This window comes from Leptopilina heterotoma, unplaced genomic scaffold (genome assembly GCF_015476425.1).
Source record: "Leptopilina heterotoma isolate Lh14 unplaced genomic scaffold, ASM1547642v1 Lhet_114, whole genome shotgun sequence".
Classification (NCBI taxonomy): Eukaryota; Metazoa; Arthropoda; class Insecta; order Hymenoptera; family Figitidae; genus Leptopilina; species Leptopilina heterotoma.
The window spans coordinates 3,388,220-3,409,556 of NW_025110833.1; the positions used below are offsets into that span (position 1 = coordinate 3,388,220).

The window sequence follows — 21,337 nt, forward strand, 5'->3', positions numbered from 1 at the left end:
ATGTCAAATACTGTACAGTTATATGAACAATAATTATTGAATATATTTTTTTACATACTAAGGGACATTTAAGGAGTTGCCAAAAAAATTGTGCACTTTTTTAACCTTATAGAATCTCATTAAATTTTATTTTTTTGAAAAATTAATATTATTTAGATATTAATGTCTACTACTGTACAGTTATAAATAATAATTTTTGAGTACATTTTTTTACATACTTTAGGGACATTTCAGGAGTTGACAAAAAAATTGTGCACTTTTTTAACTTTATAGAATCCTTCTAAATTGAATTTTTCTACAAATTTAAATATATTTGGAAATTAATGTCAAATACTGTACAGTTATATGAACAATAATTATTGAAAACATTTTATTACATGCTTAGCAACATTGCAGAAGTTGACAAAAAAATTGTGCACTTCTTTAATCTATTAGAATTCTTAGAAATTTAATTTTGTTAAAAAATTAATTTTATTTCGTCATTAATGTCAACTACTGTACAGTTCTCTCAACAGTAATTATTGTTTATAATTATTTTTTCATACCTAAGGGACATTTCAGGAGTTGCCAAAAAAATGGTGTATTTTTTTACCTGATAGAATCACTCTAAATTTAATTTTGTCAAAAAATTAATTATATTTCGAAACTATTGTCAACTACTGTACAGTTAGATGAACAATAAGTATTGAATACATTTTATTTCACACTTAGGGACACTTTAAGAGTTAACAAAAAGATTTTGCACTTTTTTTAACTCAAAAAATCCCTCTAAATTTAATTTTATGTTGACATTAACGTTAACTACTGTACAGTTTCGTAAACAATATTTATTGTTTATATTTTTTTACATACTAAGGGGCATTTAAGGAGTAGCCAAAAAAATTGTGCACTTTTTTAACCTTATAATATTTCATTAAATTTGATTTTTTTCAAAAATTAATATTATTTTGACATTAATGTCAACTACTGTACAGTTATATAAACAATAATGATTGAGTACATTTTTATACACACTTAGGGACATTTCAGGAATTGACAAAAAAATTGTGCACATTTTCTACCTCAAAGAATTTTTATGACCCAGATATTAATTAGAATTGTTCCAGCAAGTTTGGGACCTGTAAAAAATTTTGTGACTAACAATTGTTAGTAAACAGAAGATAAAGTTCGATCAAAATATAATTTTTCATCTTCTGCTGATTATCGGCTATGGTTAATTTTATAAATTGTGAATTAAATTAATTTTGACGACCCAGATCTTAATTGGAATTCTTCTAGCAATAGTTTGGTACCAGTAAAAAATTTTATAACTAACAATTGATAGTAAACAGAAGATAAAGTTCGCTCAAAAAATAATTTTTCCTCTTCTGCTGATTATCAGCTGTGGTTACTTTTTATGACTCTTTCACGGTAAATCGTTAGGTGTTAAAATAACACCAAAATGGATTAAAATAACACTAAATTGGATTATTTTAATCCTTTTTGGTGTTATTTTAATACCTAACGATTTACCGTGTTCCTGAATTCCTAATGTCGCAATATATAATAATATTAAAACTATATATTCCAATTAATATTTTATTTTTATAAAAAAATTGAATTTAAAATTTTCTGTTCTATTATTTTTAAAATTGCCAATTTTATTTTAAAAAAGTGAGTGAGAAGTCAGCCGCGCGCAAATTGTTGCTGGTTATCTAAATTAAATAATCACTTAGTTAATTATTTCTCAACTCAAATTTTTGTTTATTATTATTGCGTGTCAGAGCATTATAATTAAACTATTTATAATATATAATAGAAATTAAATAATTTTGATTAAATTTTAAAATAGCCAGAAAATCTTAATGACTCAATGAAAAATTAATTCAAAATTGTACCTACATAATTAATTTGAAAAAAATGTTTGTTTGTAGAATAAATTACGAAGAGTATAATTAAAAAAATTGATTGATATTTATAGCGTGTGAATGCACATATATATTTGATTGTGACTATGTAGTGAGGGTGAAATATCATTATTTATTTTAAACGAATGAGTTGTTTGCTGCTACTACTGCAACTATTGCTAGCTGCCGTGAGTCGAATCTCGTTTCTGAATTACACGCGGGTGTTTATCACTGAGAAACAAGCTCTCTGTGCCCTGAATATCAAGTTCCTCGTCTTCATCTTCGTTTTAAGCACAGGAAAGCAAGATTTCATATTTCAGAAGTTGTATAATGATAACAATAATGTCGGCATTAGTCTAGTTTCACTGTGCTACGCCGTCTAAATGCCCTAAATCAACAGCATGTGTTTGTTGCTTGCTAGCATAAGTTCTGATTTAGAAGGAGTTTACACCGTAAGCCTTAAATATAAGCCTCCGCGCGCATAAACGGATATACCTCCAGGAGCATATATTTGCGCCTGCGCGAACACGTGGTCAAGGCAAACTCTTTCACAACACAGCTGCAGGCAAACACTTTGCGCAGACGCAAGTATATCCTCATGGAGGCATATCCGTTTATGCTCGCGGAGGCTTATATTTAAGGCTTACGGTGTAAACTCCTTCATACTCGCAAATATATATACTTACAAATAGGACTTACAAATACTACTACTTACTTACAAATAGATATTTACTCAACATTATGTGTAAAGTTTCGTTTCTCTTGTTTCTTTTTAAAAAAAAAAGTAAATAATTTTTTTATATTAGTAACTTACTATACTAAATTGTTTACCAAAATAGTAAATTTCAAGAATTTATTTCTTGAATTAAAAATTTTTAATTCCTAAATTTTTTCCCCTAAAAAAAGGTCATTCATACTTTTCCCTCTTTTTCTAATCAACAAAAAATTTTCTTTTGCAGGGACGTTACGCATCTATCATCAAGTGTTGACATATTTCACAGTCGTTAATGAGAGGTCGAAGGAGAAACAAACAATCAGCAAGGCGTCAACATGCAATGTGAAAAGATACTTGGACACCTATTATTATGAACTTTGTCGCATCACAATTTCACCAAAAATGATGTAAGTCAATTATTATTACTTCCTACATTCGGAAAATTATATTCCCTTGCTCTCTAATATACATTATGCAACATTATGCATTAACAACATTATGCAACAAGGGAGGTAAGTCCGAGTTTTTCAATATTGTGCGAGGTTATAAACGAGGTTACCTCCCTTGTCCCATACTTTGCTTTATACAACAAAGGCGTATTATGGTTACTCTATGCTACCTGTAACGGTGCATGCTAAGTTCTCCCATATGACCCAGCTGGTCAATAAAGTAACCATTATTGCCCTAGGGAGATAAAGGGTACTTTATTGACTGCTGGGTTATAAGGGGGAACTTAGTACGCGCCTGTACAGGTAGATAAAGTAACCATAATACGCCTGAGTTGTACGAAATCTTTTTCAAATTTTCCACAAAAGTTTTTTATTTTTTCTGTTTTACCAAAAGAGAAAATCAACTCTATCATCTTAAAAAAAGTTACCTCTTTCACCTTTTCTCTAAAGAATGAGATGTATGTAATAAAATTTTATTTATTTTTTGTTAAGTTAGTTTGAATTTTTTATATTGCCTCATTAAGAGAAAAATTAAAGAAAATTTTGAAAATGATTAATTTCAATATTTTGTTGTCTTTCAAATAGAAAGGGAAGTTAATCCCCTATTGTAAACAAGAAAAATAGTGACCCTTGGCAATGTTAAGAGAAACTATTTTCTTTTCGTCCTTGTCTACCCTTACTTTAACGGCAATAAAAGTACAAAATTAAAATTGAGCTCTTTCTCCTTTTATTTTCTTATGGATAGTTTTCGCCTTCTACCTAAATTTTCCATAGCGTGTGTTAAAAAAAAGAAAATTCAATAATAGTATTATTTTTTTGAATTCACGTCTGATAAACTAAAATTTTATTTTCAGAAACGTATTTTATTTAGCAGTCTTTAATAAGAAGTCGACAGAGTAAGGACTCAATAAAATACCGAAGCATGACTCGACATTGACCGGAAATCTTCAAAAGCTGAGTTCACCAAAGTAAGTCAAAGATATACCAATATTTTATTTTTACATTTAAAAATAAAAAAAATTAAGAAGTAAAATTTCAAAATAAAAATTTTTTTTAATAAAACGAAAACTTTAAATTTGGTAAAGATTGAAATGCAAAAATAATTTTAAAAAAACAGCATAGAATATTCTTTCTATTTTTTAAGGCAAAAACATACTGTTTTTTCAAATATCTCAGATAGTTAAAAGAAAGTCTTACATTTTTAATCTTTTACTAAAAAATAGCGCATTATTCCTCTTAAAAAAATAAAAACATTACAAAATAGTTCTATCACGCAGATTTTTTTTAAATTAAACTTTTATCGAAAATATTAATTTGCAATTTTATTGTCAACTACTGTACATTAATATAAACAATAATTACTATTTTTATTTTTTTTCATACTCAAAAACATTAGGGGAGAGTCTCCAGTTGTGAGACACCTCCAGTTGTGAGACAGTCAATTTTTTTTAACATGCAATATTAAAAAGCCGATTGGTTTATATAAAAACATTTCTTTTTATATGAGCCAACTTTTTCGTGTACGCTGAAGCGGATATATAAACTGTTTTTGTTAAATACCAACACTGTGTGTGATAATCGACTAAAAAGCGTTTTTTCAATAAATGCAAAGTACTTTTTTTCAAAGTTAATTAATTGGAAAAGGTAAATGTAATGCATTTTCTTTTAGTGTTTTCCTTATATTTTGTGATGCAATATTGCATTGTTCCAATCTACGGTTGAAAATAATTTAATTTTCCTTTTTCAAAATAGCGACAATTTCTGGGTGTGAGACACAGCATGTCACCAGTTGTGAGACGGTGTCAACACCCACCTGGGCAGCATAAAAAATACGACTTTGCAGGCATACTATTTAAATGTTGTTTTGACTTTTTTTTCTTGTATTTTTGGGCATGTCAAGTGGAAAAAAGTCAATTGATTCAGAAGAAATCAATTTTAATGCTCTTGTTGAAGCTATTAAATTGTGTTTATTTGATAGTCATATTTTGCGAATAAATATTATTATTTAGTATATAATAATATATATTATTAATATATTTAATTATTTCTACTAAACATAACGTTTTATGTCAAATTTATTAAATTTTAGCAATTTTTAATGAGCGTCTCACAACTGGAGACATTTTTTTTGTTAACAAAAGCGATGTGCTCGGAAAATGTATCGTAAAATTTTTTGAGTTCATCGAAACACTATACTTTCTTTTAATAAAAGTTGCGTATTTCTGTTACCTTTCGAAAGGTGTATTTTATTAACAATTTCGTTTACCCGTTTACAATTTACGGGTCAAAAATAAAACCCGTCTCACAACTGGAGACTCTCTCCTACCTAACAAAGTTCATAAAAAAAATTAAGAAATTTTTCCACCCTCTCGATGTATTTTAAATAAAACTTTCTTCCAAAAATACTAATTTTCCAGCCATTAATGTCCATTGCTGTAAGTTCTTACAAACAGTAATTACTGTTTATAATTTTTTTAATACTTAAAAAAATATATACTGAGTTTGTAAAAAGTTCCAGAGTTTTAAAATAGATTTGTTTTAAAATACTTTTTTCTCAAATTTCCATTTTAATTTAATTAATTTCCACTGCTATACGTTCTTACAAACAGTAATTACAGATTATAATTTTTTTCTTACTCAGAAATATATACTGAGTAATAAAAAAATTTAAGAATGTTTCCTACCAACATTTTTCTTGTAAATTAGACTTTTTTCTGAAATGTATTCTGAGTATGCAAAAAAATTAAGGACTTTTCCAATCCAATAGATTCGCCTTCAATTAGACATTTTCTATAAATTATCTATTTTTAAAATATTAATGTCCATTGCTGTACCTTATTTTTAGCAGTAATTACTGCTTATAAATTTTTTCATACTCAGAAATGTTTTCTGAGTTTGAAAAAAAATTAAGGACTTTTTCCATCTAATAGATTTGCCTTAAATTAAACATTTTCTATTTTTAAAATATTAATGTCCACTGTTGTACCTTACTTTAAGCAGCAATTACTGCTTATAATTTTTTTATACTCGGAAAGGTTTTCTAAGTATGCAAAAAAATTGAGGATTTTTTCCATCCAGTAGATTCGATTTAAATTAGACATTTTCCATAAATTTTCTGTATTTAAATTATTAATGTCCACTGCTGTACCTTATTTTTAGCAGGAATTACTGGTAAAAATTTTTTTCACACTCAGGAATGTCTTCTGAGTATGCAAAAATTTTAAGGACTTTTTCCATCCAATAGATTTGCCTTAAATTAAACATTTTCTATTTTTAAAATATTAATGTCCACTGCTGTACCTTATTTTAAGCAGTAATTACTGCTTATAAATTTTTTCGTACTCAGAAATGTTTTCTGAGTTTGCCAAAAAACTTAAGGAATTCTTCCATTCAATAGATTCGCCTTAAATTAGACATTTCAATAAATTTTCCATTTTTAAACTATTAATGGCCACTGCTGTACCTTACTTTAAGCAGCAATTACTGCTTATAATTTTTTTTGTATTCGGAAATGTTTCTTGAGTATGCAAAAAAAATTAAGTACTTTTTCCATTCAATAGATTCGCTTTAAATTAGACATTTTCCATAAATTTTCTGTATTTTAATTATTAATGTCCACTGCTGTACCTTATTTTTAGCAGTAATTACTGGTAATAATTTTTTTCACACTCAGGAATGTCTTCTGAGTACGCAAAAAAATTAAGGACTTTTTCCATCCAATAGATTTGCCTTAAATTAAACATTTTCTATTTTTAAAATATTAAAGTCCACTGCTGTGAATTATTTCAAGCACTAATTACTGCTTATAATTTTTTTCATACTCAGATATGTTTTCTGAGTTTGCCAAAAAATTAAGGAATTCTTCCATTCAATACATTCGCCTTAAATTAGACATTTTCTATCAATTTTCCATTTTTAAACTATTAATGGCCACTGCTGTACCTTACTTTAAGCAGAAATTACTGCTTACAATTTTTTTCATACTCGGAAAGGTTTTCTGAGTTTGCAAAAAAATTAAGGACTTTTTCCATCCAATAGTTTTGCCTTAAATTAAACATTTTCTATTTTTAAAATATTAATGTCCACTGCTGTACCTTATTTTAAGCAGTAATTACTGCTTATAAATTTTTTCGTACTTAAAAATGTTTTCTGAGTTTGCCAAAAAATTAAGGAATTCTTCCATTCAATAGATTCGCCTTAAATTAGACATTTTCTATCAATTTTCCATTTTTAAACTATTAATGGTCACTGCTGTACCTTACTTTAAGCAGAAATTACTGCTTACAATTTTTTTCATACTCAGATATGTTTTCTGAGTTTGCCAAAAAATTAAGGAATTCTTCCATTCAATACATTCGCCTTAAATTAGACATTTTCTATCAATTTTCCATTTTTAAACTATTAATGGCCACTGCTGTACCTTACTTTAAGCAGAAATTACTGCTTACAATTTTTTTCATACTCGGAAAGGTTTTCTGAGTTTGCAAAAAAATTAAGGACTTTTTCCATCCAATAGTTTTGCCTTAAATTAAACATTTTCTATTTTTAAAATATTAATGTCCACTGCTGTACATTATTTCAAGCAGTAATTACTGCTTATAATTTTTTTCATAGTCAGAAATGTTTTCTGAGTTTGCCAAAAATTAAGAAATTCTTCCATCCAATAGATTCGCCTTAAATTAGACATTTTCTATAAACTTTCTATTTTTAAAATATTAATGTCCACTGCTGTACCTTATTTTAAGCAATAATTACTGCTGATAAATTTTTTCATACTCAGAAATGTTTTCTGAGTTTGCCAAAAAATTAAGGACTTTTTCCATCCAATAGAGTTGCCTTAAATTAAACATTTTCTATTTTTGAAATATTAATGTCCACTGCTGTACCTTACTTTAAGCAGCAATTACTGCATATAATTTTTTTCATACTCGGAAAGGTTTTCTGAGTATGCAAAAAAATTAAGGACTTTTTCCATCCAATAGACTTGCCTTAAATTAAACATTTTCTATAAATTTTCCATTTTTAAACTATTAATAGCCACTGCTGTACCTTACTTTAAGCAGTAATTACTGCTTGCAATTTTTTTCATACTCGGAAAGGTTTTGCTGAGTTTGCCAAAAATTAAGGAATTCTTCCATCCAATAGTTTTGCCTTAAATTAAACATTTTCTATTTTTAAAATATTAATGTCCACTGCTGTACCTTACTTTAAGCAGCAATTACTGCTTGCAATTTTTTTCATACTCGGAAAGGTTTTCTGAGTTTGCCAAAAATTGAGGAATTCTTCCATCCAATAGTTTTGCCTTAAATTAAACATTTTCTATTTTTAAAATATTAATGTCCACTGCTGTACCTTACTTTAAGCAGCAATTACTGCTTGCAATTTTTTTCATACTCGAAAAGGTTTTCTGAGTTTGCCAAAAATTGAGGAATTCTTCCATCCAATAGATTTGCCTTAAATTAAACATTTTCTATTTTTAAAATATTAATGTCCACTGCTGTACCTTATTTTAAGCAGTAATTACTGCTTATAAATTTTTTCGTACTCAGAAATGTTTTCTGAGTTTGCCAAAAAAATTAAGGAATTCTTCCATTCAATAGATTCGCCTTAAACTAGACATTTTCAATAAATTTTCCATTTTTAAACTATTAGTGGCCACTGCTGTACCTTACTTTAAGCAGCAATTACTGCTTATAATTTTTTTTGTATTCGGAAATGTTTCTTGAGTATGCAAAAAAAATTAAGGACTTTTTCCATTCAATAGATTCGCTTTAAATTAGACATTTTCCATAAATTTTCTGTATTTTAATTATTAATGTCCACTGCTGTACCTTACTTTAAGCAGTAATTACTGCTTGCAATTTTTTTCATACTCGGAAAGGTTTTCTGAGTTTGCCAAAAATTGAGGAATTCTTCCATCCAATAGTTTTGCCTTAAATTAAACATTTTCTATTTTTAAAATATTAATGTCCACTGCTGTACCTTACTTTAAGCAGCAATTACTGCTTGCAATTTTTTTCATACTCGGAAAGGTTTTCTGAGTTTGCCAAAAATTGAGGAATTCTTCCAACCAATAGATTCGCTTTAAATTAGACATTTTCCACAAATTTTCTGTATTTAGATAATTAATGTCCACTGCTGTACCTTATTTTTAGCAGTAATTACTGGTAATAATTTTTTTCACACTCAGGAATGTCTTCTGAGTATGCAAAAAATTAATGACTTTTTCCATCCCATAGCTTTGCCTTAAATTAAACATTTTCTATTTTTAAAATATTAATGTCCACTGCTGTACCTTAGTTTAAGGAGCAATTACTACATATAATTTTTTTCATACTCAGAAATGTTTTCTGAGTTTGCCAAAAAATTAAGAAATTCTTCCATCCAATAGATTCGCCTTAAATTAGACATTTTCTATAAATTTTCTATTTTTTAACTATTAATGGCTACTGCTGTACTTTACTTTAAGCAGTAATTACTGCTTGCAATTTTTTTCGTACTCGGAAAGGTTTTCTGAGTTTGCCCAAAAATTAAGGACTTTTTCCATCTAATAGATTTGCCTTAAATTAAACATTTTCTATTTTTAAAATATTAATGTCCACTGCTGTACCTTATTTTAAGCAGTAATTACTGCTTATAAATTTTTTCGTACTCAGAAATGTTTTCTGAGTTTGCCAAAAAATTAAGAAATTCTTCTTTCCAATAGATTCGCCTTAAATTAGACATTTTCTATAAATTTTCTATTTTTTAACTATTAATGGCTACTGCTGTACCTTACTTTAAGCAGTAATTACTGCTTGCAATTTTTTTTATACTCGGAAAGGTTTTCTGAGTTTGCCAAAAATTGAGGAATTCTTCCATCCAATAGATTCGCTTTAAATTAGACATTTTCCACAAATTTTCTATTTTTAAAATATTAATGTCCACTGCTGTACCTTATTTTTAGCAGTAATTACTGGTAATAATTTTTTCACACTCAGGAATATCTTCTGAGTATGCAAAAAATTTAAGGACTTTTTCCATCCAATAGCTTTGCCTTAAATTAAACATTTTCTATTTTTAAAATATTAATGTCCACTGCTATACCTTAGTTTAAGGAGCAATTACTGCATATAATTTTTTTTATACTCGGAAAGGTTTTCTGAGTATGCAAAAAATTAAGGACTTTTTCCATCCAATAGATTTGCATTAAATTAAACATTTTCTATTTTTAAAATATTAATGTCTACTGCTGTACATTATTTCAAGCAGTAATTACTGCTTATAATTTTTCTCATAGTCAGAAATGTTTTCTGAGTTTGCCAAAAAATTAAGAAATTCTTCCATCCAATAGATTCGCCTTAAATTAGACATTTTCTATAAATTTTCTATTTTTTAACTATTAATGGCTACTGCTGTACCTTACTTTAAGCAGTAATTACTGCTTGCAATTTTTTTTATACTCGGAAAGGTTTTCTGAGTTTGCCAAAAAATTAAGGACTTTTTCCATCCAATAGATTTGCATTAAATTAAACATTTTCTATTTTTAAAATATTAATGTCCACTGCTGTACCTTACTTTATGAAGCAATTACTGCTTATAAATTTTTTCATACTCAGAAATGTTTTCTGAGTATGCAAAAAATTTAAGGACTTTTTCCATCCAATAGATTTGCCTTAAATTCAACATTTTCTATTTTTAAAATATTAATGTCCACTGCTGTACATTATTTCAAGCAGCAATTACTGATTACAATTTTTTTCATACTCGGAAAGGTTTTCTGAGTTTGCCCAAAAATTAAGGACTTTTTCCATCCAATAGATTTGCCTTAAATTAAACATTTTCTATTTTTAAAATATTAATGTCCACTGCTGTACCTTACTTTAAGCAATAATTACTGCTTATAATTTTTTTCATACTCGGAAAGGTTTTCTGAGTTTGCCAAAAAATTAAGGAATTCCTCCATCCAATAGATTCGCCTTAAATTAGACATTTTCCTTAAATTTTCTCTTTTTGAAAATATTAATGTCCACTGCTGTACCTTATTTTAAGCAGTAATTACTGGTTATAATTTTTTTCATATTTAGAGTTATGAAAAGAAGTTAAGACATTTTTTCATTTAAAAGATTTACCTAAAATTAGACATTTTTATAATATTTGTAATTTTTCAATTATTATTGTCCGCTGCTGTACGTTGCCATGACAATTATAAGTATGATTATTATTAATTAATAAATTATTAATTATAAAATAGAAGTAAGTAAAATTATAAACTTAAATATGATGTAAAATTTTATTTTTTCTTGATAACTTCTAATTTTTTTTTTAATGTTGTTTTAGAAAATTATTGAAAATTTTGTAAATTGTAGTCTTCTCAAAATCTCAGAATTACAGGGAATAGTAAAATTAAAAAAATGAAATTTAATTTACCTTTAGCATTGTTAGAGAATTTGTTTGGAAATTTCTTTGTTTAAAAAGAAAATTAAATTTCAATGTTATTAAGAAAAGTAATATTTCGTAATAAATAAATGTTTATTTCGGAAAAAAATTCTTAAAAATAAAAGTGAAATAATTATAGAACTCAAAACTTAGAAAATTTAAAATAAAAAAAGTAAAATTTTTAAGTATCATTATTTTTAATTAATCATCAAAAATATAAATGAGTATAATTATTAATTAAAATTTCAAGTTAAATTTTTCTATTGGCTATTTCTAATTTTTTCTTAAAATTTTGAAAATCATTAAATATTTGAATATTTAGTGGACTTTTCATTAATTCAGATTTAGAGGGAAAAGTTAATCCCTTCTTGTAAACAAGAAGTTTAATGATTCTCGGCATTGTAGGGAATTTGATATTTTCTTTCCATCCCCCCTTTTTTTTCTCAACGACAATAAAAATAAGAAATTAAAATTGAGCCTTTTCCAAATTTTTGTCTTCATGGTAAATGATTTTCGCCTTTTATCAGAGTAAGTTTCCCATAGTACATATCACAGTTCCCTTGACCATCTTTAGTGGAGTAACCAGTTGAACAATAAATTTTATTTCTCCATAGAATTAACTGTTATTCAATATTTTTAATAGTTTTAAGTGAAATAAGGGCTTAAAAAATAAAACAATATAAAATTTTATCTGTCAAATAGGATATGCAAGAGTCTTAAAACTTGGACACATTTTTGAAGAAAGGAATTCATATTAAATGCTCTGGTCATTCTTTATAATGAGTAAGTACCAAAACTATTAGTTTTTTTAAGCATTGAAAAAATAGTAATTTAAATTAATAAATAGTGTAATTTAATACGTGAATAATAGAAAAATTAATTAAAATTAACAGAATTTTATTTATTGATAACTTATAATATTAATTAGATTTATAATAATTTGGTGCTACAATTTATTTGGTTTTTTTATTAATATGTTTTAATTTAATTAATTATTCATTGCTTCCTTGAATCAAACGTGTAGTTTGATTAAATAAATAATATTTTGTAGCAGTAATTAAAAAAATTTTAAACGTAGGAATTAATTTTAACTTGTGTACTTTTTTCTACGACTTAAATTTTTTTTCAGAGAAATATTTTTTTTGCAGTCATCGAAGAGAAGTCGACAACGAAACAAGAGTCAAAAGAAGATACCGTCGCGTGATTGAAAAATGTTTTAAAAATCTTCGATATCTCGTGAAGTATTTAGCTTTTATTGTATTAGGAAATATTATTACTTAGCTAGGGATTTTGAAACTAAAAAAATGCAAATGTATTAGCTAGGAAATTATCAAAGTATGTAAGTAGTTTTAAGCAGAAAACAAAATTTATTCTTCAAGAAGATTCATCATCCGGCGTCAACTTTATCTCAACATTAAGGGGTAAGTCAAAAATAATATTTTATTATTCTTTATCTTATCCTACACCCAGGAAATTGTTTTATTTAATTAAAAAAAAATCTATTAACGTTATTCTTTACTTAAAGAAAATTATTTTAAATTAATTTAAATAAAATTGTATTTATATTTCTCACCAAAAAAGATTTTCAAAGGAAAAATTTTATTCAATAAAAAATTTCTTTTTTAACAACATATTACTTTATTTCTCTCTCTAAATTTTGAATCAAATGAAACCTATTATCTTGAATGAAAAAAATTCGACATATAATTTTATAAATAACAATACTTAAACAATCTGCTTTTAATAAAACAACAGCTGGGTGTAGGTTTTAGTTTTAAACAGTAGTTAGTATTTATTGTGCTCTAATGATACATGCTTTTAAAAATTGAGAAATTTTCGATTTAAAGTTATAAAATTATAAATTACATTAATAATTTCATTTGATTTATAATTTCAAAATATACTTTCTGTTTTTTAATTTAATTTAAACAGGTTGTCTAACAACGATTGACAAAAGATTACCCGCCTTTTAACTAATTTTATTTCTTCTTTCTTTGGACAAAAATATGGTAACTGACATATTTAACAATAAATAATTATCACATGATAGAAACAAACGATAATATAAATCCTCTAACTTTTGTAAGATTAAAAAAAAATTTTTATTCACAAAAGATTTTAATTTTTGTATAAATAAAAATATAAATTTTTAGAAATTTCTCTATCTTTCAATGAAATTCTCTGACATTTCTATGACATTGCTATGACTTTTCCCTGACTTCATTGACTTTACTGACCGTTAGACCCTGTTGAATTTAAACTTTGGGTAAGCCTTTATTTCAATTAATTAAACGTCTATTGAAACGAAAGTTAATCTATAAGTTTAAAACATTTAATATAGTCGAATTTAAAAATGTAGAAATAATTATAAAAATTGAATATTCTGAAGTTTTAAAATAAATTGAAATATCATTTTCTCAATTTTTAGAAACATTAAAAATCCATAGTAGATTATATATTTTTATTGACAAAAAAATTAGTGCGTACTTTTGTTGTGCCAAAAAAAAAGATTTCCAGAAATTGCAAAAAAATAGTACTAAACCTTCTCGTAAGTTATATTTGACTAATTTTGCAAATTTTTAAGTTCAAATATTCTATTGTTAAATTTTAGTAATTAATTTAAATAATTCCATTTTCTTAATTAAATTTTTTATTCATTTCTTCCTTTAATTTTTTTCCTTAATTTTTTTTAAGTTATTCATTTTTTAATTGTGTATTAACTTTTAAATCACATTTTTTATTTTCTTACTTGTTTTTTCTTTTTTACTTTATTTTCTAGTTTTGAAATTTATATTTATTTGTACACGGAGAAAATTTGTTCCTTATATTTTATAGAATTTTTCAATATAAAAGTTGGGATATAATGGCGTAAACGTAATTATTTAATATTTCACGAAGATTTCTAATAATTAATTTAGTAATTTCAAACTTTCAAATTTATTCAAAATACGTATATTTTTAAAATTTAACATAAAAATTAGAGAAGAGGAATTTTAATAAATTACTGTTTTATTATATTAAATATAAATTCAAACATTATTCTGTACAATAATAAATGTTTTATCGAATTTAAATTTAGTAAAATTTCAAGAATAAATTTTGTCCGTGTACAACACTTACCTTTATGGAATTTATTAATTTCTTTAAATTTAAATGTTAAATATTTCTTTTTAATAATTTATTTTTCTATTTTGTTTTCCTATTTAAACTTTTTATTTTCTTTCTTTACTTCACTTAATTAGTTTTTCTAATATTCTATAATTTTTGTTTGTTTAAAGTTAAAAACAATTTATTTACTTGTTAAGTTTATATTGAAAAGAAATTTAGAAAACGTAAAAATAACTTTTATGCAACTTAGGCGTATTATTTTCACTTTATCTACCTGGACCTTTATTGACCGCTCGCAGGTCAATAAAGTACCCATTATGACTCTAGGGTAATAATAGTATTGACCAGTGGGTTACATGGGAGAACTTAGCAAACACCGGCACAGGTAGCCTATAGTGACCATAATAAGCCTTTGTTGCATAAACTAAAGTATGCAACATGTATCCAGAGAAAAGATATATTTGGCTCAGAACCAACTAGACTTTTTATTTGCTTCAAATAAATTTTATTTGGTTTAAATAACATTTTATTTAGCTCAAATATATTTTATTTACGTAGAATAAAATTTTTATTTGAAACAAATAAAAAGTTTAGTTGGTTCTGAGAGAAATATAAGTTTATTTAACTCAAATAAAATATATTTGGTTTAAATAAAATTTCTCTCTGCGTGTGGGAGGTAACCTCGGCACATAAACTCGGACTTACCTCCCTTGTTACATAATGTACTATTATTTATTTATGATTTACTATTTTTTAAAACAAAGAAAAAAATTTGCAAAATTATACATATAAAGGGAAAAAGGTTTTATTTGTTAGTAAAATTCTTAAAAATCAAAAAAATTTATTTTAGAAAAAACTTTTATTTTACTTCTTAAAAAAGTACATTTTCTTGTAATTCTTCTTTCTTCTTAAATTAACGCAAAATAACTGTTGTCGATCCAAAGGTAGCATCAGACTTGAACCATCTAGAAAACAGAAAATAGACGAAGTTTAATAATTAACAGGTAGAGAATTTTATTGTTAATTGAACGGCACGCATAAAGTTTACGCACTTTTATTTTTGTTGAGAAAAATTAAGGAAGAAGGAGAATTGAAAATGTCTTCCAGTAAGAAACTTCAATTCCTCTTCATTCCTTATGATATTTATTTCTAAATTTGAATCAGTTAGAAGGAACAACAGTCATAATTATACATAATTGATTTCGATTGAAAGTAATTGAAATTGATGCTGTATTATTATGGCTAAAAATACTTCTGATTGATTTAAATAATCGAATTTTCCTCCAACACTTTCCAACCTTAGTTCCTAAACCTCCCCTCCTTTTTTCTACTCTTTCCGATTTTTCTATCCCCTCCATTTCCTACTCTTACAATGGAGAGTTAGTTCTCTGTTGGTGGAAGGAGTTGTAGGAAATGGAGGGGATAGGAAAAGAGGAAGTTGGCGACTTCTCTCTCTCCCTAGGGAGAAAAAGAAGTCGTTTCCCAAGTGGGAGAGTTTGACGACTTTCTCTTCCACTTGGGATAAATCTCCCACTTTGGAGAAATCAAAGTCGTCCTCGAGGAGAGAGTTTCCGACTTCGATCTCCTCGATTAGGGAAGTTGGAAATGGAGACTTTCCACTTCTCAGTAGAAGTCGAAGTCAAGGAGAGGAGCACCACAACTCTCCTTGAGAAAGAAAAAGAGGGGGGGTGTACGTCAATTTTTTTCCCAACTCTAGAGCTCGGTATTCACAGTAACCTTCTTACCCGTTCGACTTCTTCTGGAATTGAGAAAGTCGCCATCCCCTTTCTGAGGACGACTTCTGACTTTTCTCTCTTCCTACTCAAGGAGAGTGAAGTCGACAACTTCTCTCCTTGAGGACGACTTCGTTTCCCAGGTGGGGAGAGAAAGTCGTCACACTCTCCCCTAGGAAAGGTAAGGGTGAGGAGGTAATTCTCAAGTCCTTCACTAGGGAGTCTGTGAAGGACTGAGTTGGTGGAAAGACTTTCTTCGGAAAGAAGACTTGTTGCAAGTCTTTTCCACCAAAAAGGAAGGGAGGGAGAAGTGATGTCTGCTCTCCATTGGTCAACAGAGACTAGCCGGTCCCACAGGGAAAGATACGACACTTCATTTTACTCCCAAAGAGAAACTTCTACTTCGGGAGAAGAAGTTTCCCTCTACTCCCTAGAGAGTAAGAGAAGCGCGTTTTCCCTAGGGGAGACTGAGTCCCTCCAAAGGAGAGGTGACATCAGCTCTACTAGGTAGATAGAGAAGTCGGTCCCCCAGGGAAAGAAGACGACACTTTGCCTTATTCGCCAGGAGTGAAGCAATTTCTACTAATGTAGATATTGCCCCACTGCCCAGAGAATAAGTAAAGTGCGTTTTCCCTAGGGGAGACTTAAAAGACAGAAAAAATAAGAAGAAATGTAAAAAAGAAGATAGAAGAAAAGAGATAGTTGAGAGAAACAGTTAACCCAGCCGTTTACCAAAGATACAGTGAACGACTAAGATGGAAAATCTAGTCGGTCCTCCAGGGAAAGAAGACGACACTTTGCCTTATTCGCCAGGAATAAGTCAATTTCTACCACTAGTGGGAAAAACTGTCCTATTCTCCAGAGAATAAGCAAAATGCGTTTTCCCTAGAGGAGACTGAAGTGAAAATACACAGAGAAAGAAATAAGATGATCACTTCCTCTTATTTTCCCGGCGCAAAACAATTCCTGCCACTGCTGGAAGAAATTGTTCTACTCTTAAGAAAATAAGTGAAGTGCGTTTTCATAAGGAAATTAAATGGAAATAAAATGATAAATTGATACATAGAATGTAGAAAAAAACAAGTCGGTTCCCTCCAGGGAAAGACACGATCACTTCATCTTTTTCGCCAGGAGGAAAACAATTTCTGCTGCTGGTGGGAGAAATTGTCCTACTTCTCAGAGAATAAGCGGAAGTGCGTTTTCCCTACAAGAAACTGAGATGCCGACTTCACTTTACTCCCAAGTAGGGTAGTCGACAAAGCCCTGCAAAAGACTTTTTTCCCCTAGGGAGAGAAGTCTAAGATTTCTTAAGAAGTCTTTGACTTATTTCCTTAGGAAAAAAAAGAAGAGTTGAACTCCTTTTTAAAAGCTTCTCTTCTCCCCTGGATAAGTTGTCTCCAACTCCACCACATCCATGAAGAGAAGAGACGCTTTTTTCCCTGTGATCTAAAGTGACTCTATTTACACTACAAAAAATATACTCTATTACAATTAATATAGTAGTAGTTATTACTATTACTGTTACCCAAGAGATTCAATAATCTTTTTTTGTTTCAGGATAATAAGATTCAAAACTAGAAGGAGGAGAAAACTGAAAATCGATTCATCATCTAACTGGAGGATTTTTAACTACTATAATGACGATTTTCTCTTTTTTGTATTAAAAATTTATAACTTAGAACCGAATATTCTTTTGTACAATCTTTCATAAAAAGATAATAAACTGTTAAATAATAAATGAAATGTAATAAACTAATTTATATGTAGTATTAATTGAAACTTTCAACTGGCAGAAATCTAATTATATAGTTTATCTCGATCACCCCGAGTCAGATATTGACACTTACATTTATAGTTATATTTTTATATTTAACTAATTTATAATAAACTGAATTTATACTCTGTTAAATTTAGTCGTAATTAAATAAAAATAAAATTTTTTAACATGAATGCAACTGTAAAGAGGATTCAGGATCTAGCCAGAGAGTTTTATTAGCAAATTCAGGATAGCCACAAGTCATGTCAGTTAAAGAATAATTAGGGAATTTGTAAAAATTCTTAAAAGTCGAAAGTCAGAAAACAAAAATTTAATCGAAAAGAAACTACAAATTTAAAAAATGTGCTTAAGTGAATGTTTAGTTATTGTGTTTAGACTTTATCTTATGTTTCCGTTACAAATAAAATTGTTAATCAGTTATGCAAAATTTTAAATGATTCTAAAATTCGTTAGTCCAGAAAAAAGAGGAATTAGTCCGAAAATTTGTAAATCAAATTTTGCGACCATCCTGAAGTTACTTATTTTCAGGGATTAAAAGATTTCCTCCTTATATAGTATAGTAGGCTTGCGTGCGCTTACATTTTAATTTGAATAAAAAAATATGTAATACTGTATGATTTAATATATTGATAAATAGAATATTGTATTAAAAAATAGCAATTCATTTTTTATTGACTTCTTTAATTCCTATCTTTAATTATTATTAAGTAAAATAATAAAGAAAAATAATTATATTCGAAAACAATGGAAAACAAGGATTTAGACTTGATACTCAGATGCAAGCGCTACTACCAGTTGGGTAACAGTAAGTATTGTATAAACAAATTGTACCAATTACTGTGATATTTTAGCTATAAAAAATACTTGCAATTAAAAGTAATAAGTACAATTTTAATTAATGAAATTAAAATTTTTTTATTGGTTTTATTTATCATGGTTTAGTATTTTTTCTTATAAATTTTTAAATTTAGAATTTTTTTATTTAAATAATTTTATTACAATTACATTAAAATTTTAAGAAAATTTTTTTTTTACTAAATTTAGAGAGGGCGTTAAAAGGTTAAGTTTATAAAATGTTTTATGTCTTTAAAAAACTGTAAAGATACTTCTAAAAAAATCACAGTACTTGGTACCTTACTAACTACAATTCAAACCAAAACCTACACCAGGATATTCTGTTTCATTAAATAAAAATACGCATTTACTGAAATATTATTTTTCTTTTAATAGATTAAAATTAAAATTTACTTTTAATTGTAATTTAATTTCCATTTTATTGGTTTACAAAAAATTTATATATATTTAGTGATTTTATATTTACAAAGTTAGTAGATAAAATTTCTTTTACTGAAAACTATTTTTTTCATAAAAAATTTCAATGGGAATATATTTAAATTAATTTATCTTTTAAAATTAAGATTGAAATTAAAAAAACGAATTGGTTAGCAGAAAAATGAAACATTTTCCTGGATGTAGGCTGTAATAAAGGTAAATGAAAGTTAATTTACAAGACTTACCCCAAATCAGCGGTGAGAAAATGTTGCTGTACAGTTGACGATGGCGTTGCTCCTCTTGTGTGCAATTAAAATTATTTTTCATCTTTAAAACTATTAACTTACTTTTCTAATTTCCTGGCTAATACAATTTGTTATAAAATACCTAGCTAAATAAATTTCAACACACAAATATTTTTCACACTCGGACAAAAACTAATCTAATACATTTAAAGCTAAACTCTAAATTCAGTATGAAGATTTTCCAGCATTTTTGAGGAACACTTCGGTGAATTGTTGAGTCTTCTTTTTCTTCGGATTTATTACTGATGATTGTTGAACAAAAATATCTCTGTAAAAAAGGTAAGTCGGTTACAAAAGAAGAAAATATTTAAACAAATATAAAAATAATTATTATTAATTAATAAAATTTATTAAAATAATGGAAATAATTAAAATAAAATTTAATTAAATATAAACATACAAATATTACAAAATAAATAAAACAATAAAAATAAATATTTAATTTAAAACAAAATATTTAAAAACAATTATGAATAAAACAAAAAAAATTGAAACACAAAAATAATTCATTATTAAAAAATTATAAATAAAAATATATTTTATAATGTAATTTATAATTTTTACATTAATAAAAAATTTATTAATTATAGTAAATAAATTTACTAATTTGATAAAAAGAATTTTTTTTTTACTATTTCTTTCACCAAAGGAGACCAACAAACTGTGATTCTATGGCCAACTTATTCAACTTGAAGACAAAAATTGTCAATGAAGGAAAAAAAAGAAAGGAGAATTTATTATTTCTTACTTTTATTGACGAAGAAGTGAAGATAGACAAGGACGAAAAGAAAACAATTTTTTTAACAATGCCGAGGGTCATTATCTTCTTTAATTACAATAAATTAATGCTTAAATTAATGCTTTCATTAATGAATTAATGCTTCCTCTACGAGGAAGCAAGTTTTTTTTGCTGATCGTAAAGAGGAAGCAAAATGTTCATGTAATGAACTTCTGGATTTACAACTTGTTTTTTATTATATATTATTATTAATTTTTTTTATGAATATTTTATGTTTTCTTTATTTTATAAATAATTGACAATTAATAATAAATATTGTTAAGCAAAGAAACTATATATAAAAAAAATTTATTTTTATTTTTTTAACTTCTGTATAAATAAATTGTTTATTAAAATATTATATATCAATGAAATTAAAAAAAATAATTTATAAAATAATTCACAATTGGAAGAATTAAAAAACTCATTGAATAAAAAAAATAATTAAAATAATTTGCTACAATTATTGTAATTGTATTTACTATTTTCAATTACTGGTATTTTTTCTAATAATTTGAATTACAAATATCTAATAATTAGAAATGGTTATTTATTAAATAAAAAAGATATATTTTTTGTTACTTACTCATTACACCAGAGATGATCGGAAATTAAAAGAAAATACTACTTTGAAAACCTGTTGCCGTTTGGAGAGTTCTTGAATATTCTGAGACGCTGTGGCAAACTCATCAAGGTAGAAGGGGGAAATTTTCCAAGAAGGAAAAAAGAAGGGGAAAGGGCTCAATTTCAATTTCGTTCTTTTATTGTCTTCAAAGAGAATATAGACAAGGACGGAAAGAAAACAACCTCTATTAACAATGGCCAAGGGTCGTTATCTTGTTTACATTAGAGGATTAACTTTTCACTGTAATTCCAAATAATTTAAAAGACGACTG

General features: G+C 26.9%; 2 long non-coding RNA genes across 2 annotated transcripts; one reads left to right on the forward strand and one right to left on the reverse strand.

The window, feature by feature from the left end:
- Nucleotides 1-1,486: 1,486 nt before the first annotated feature.
- LOC122506694 lies at nucleotides 1,487-18,065 on the forward strand. Its single transcript, XR_006302013.1, has 5 exons — nucleotides 1,487-3,008; nucleotides 3,905-4,018; nucleotides 12,171-12,251; nucleotides 12,617-12,889; nucleotides 17,867-18,065. It is a non-coding gene; the product is annotated as an uncharacterized LOC122506694 (long non-coding RNA).
- Nucleotides 15,421-21,119, reverse strand: LOC122506701. Its single transcript, XR_006302014.1, has 3 exons — nucleotides 21,028-21,119; nucleotides 19,604-19,931; nucleotides 15,421-15,541 (listed from the first exon to the last, which is right to left on the reverse strand). It is a non-coding gene; the product is annotated as an uncharacterized LOC122506701 (long non-coding RNA).
- Nucleotides 21,120-21,337: the final 218 nt, after the last annotated feature.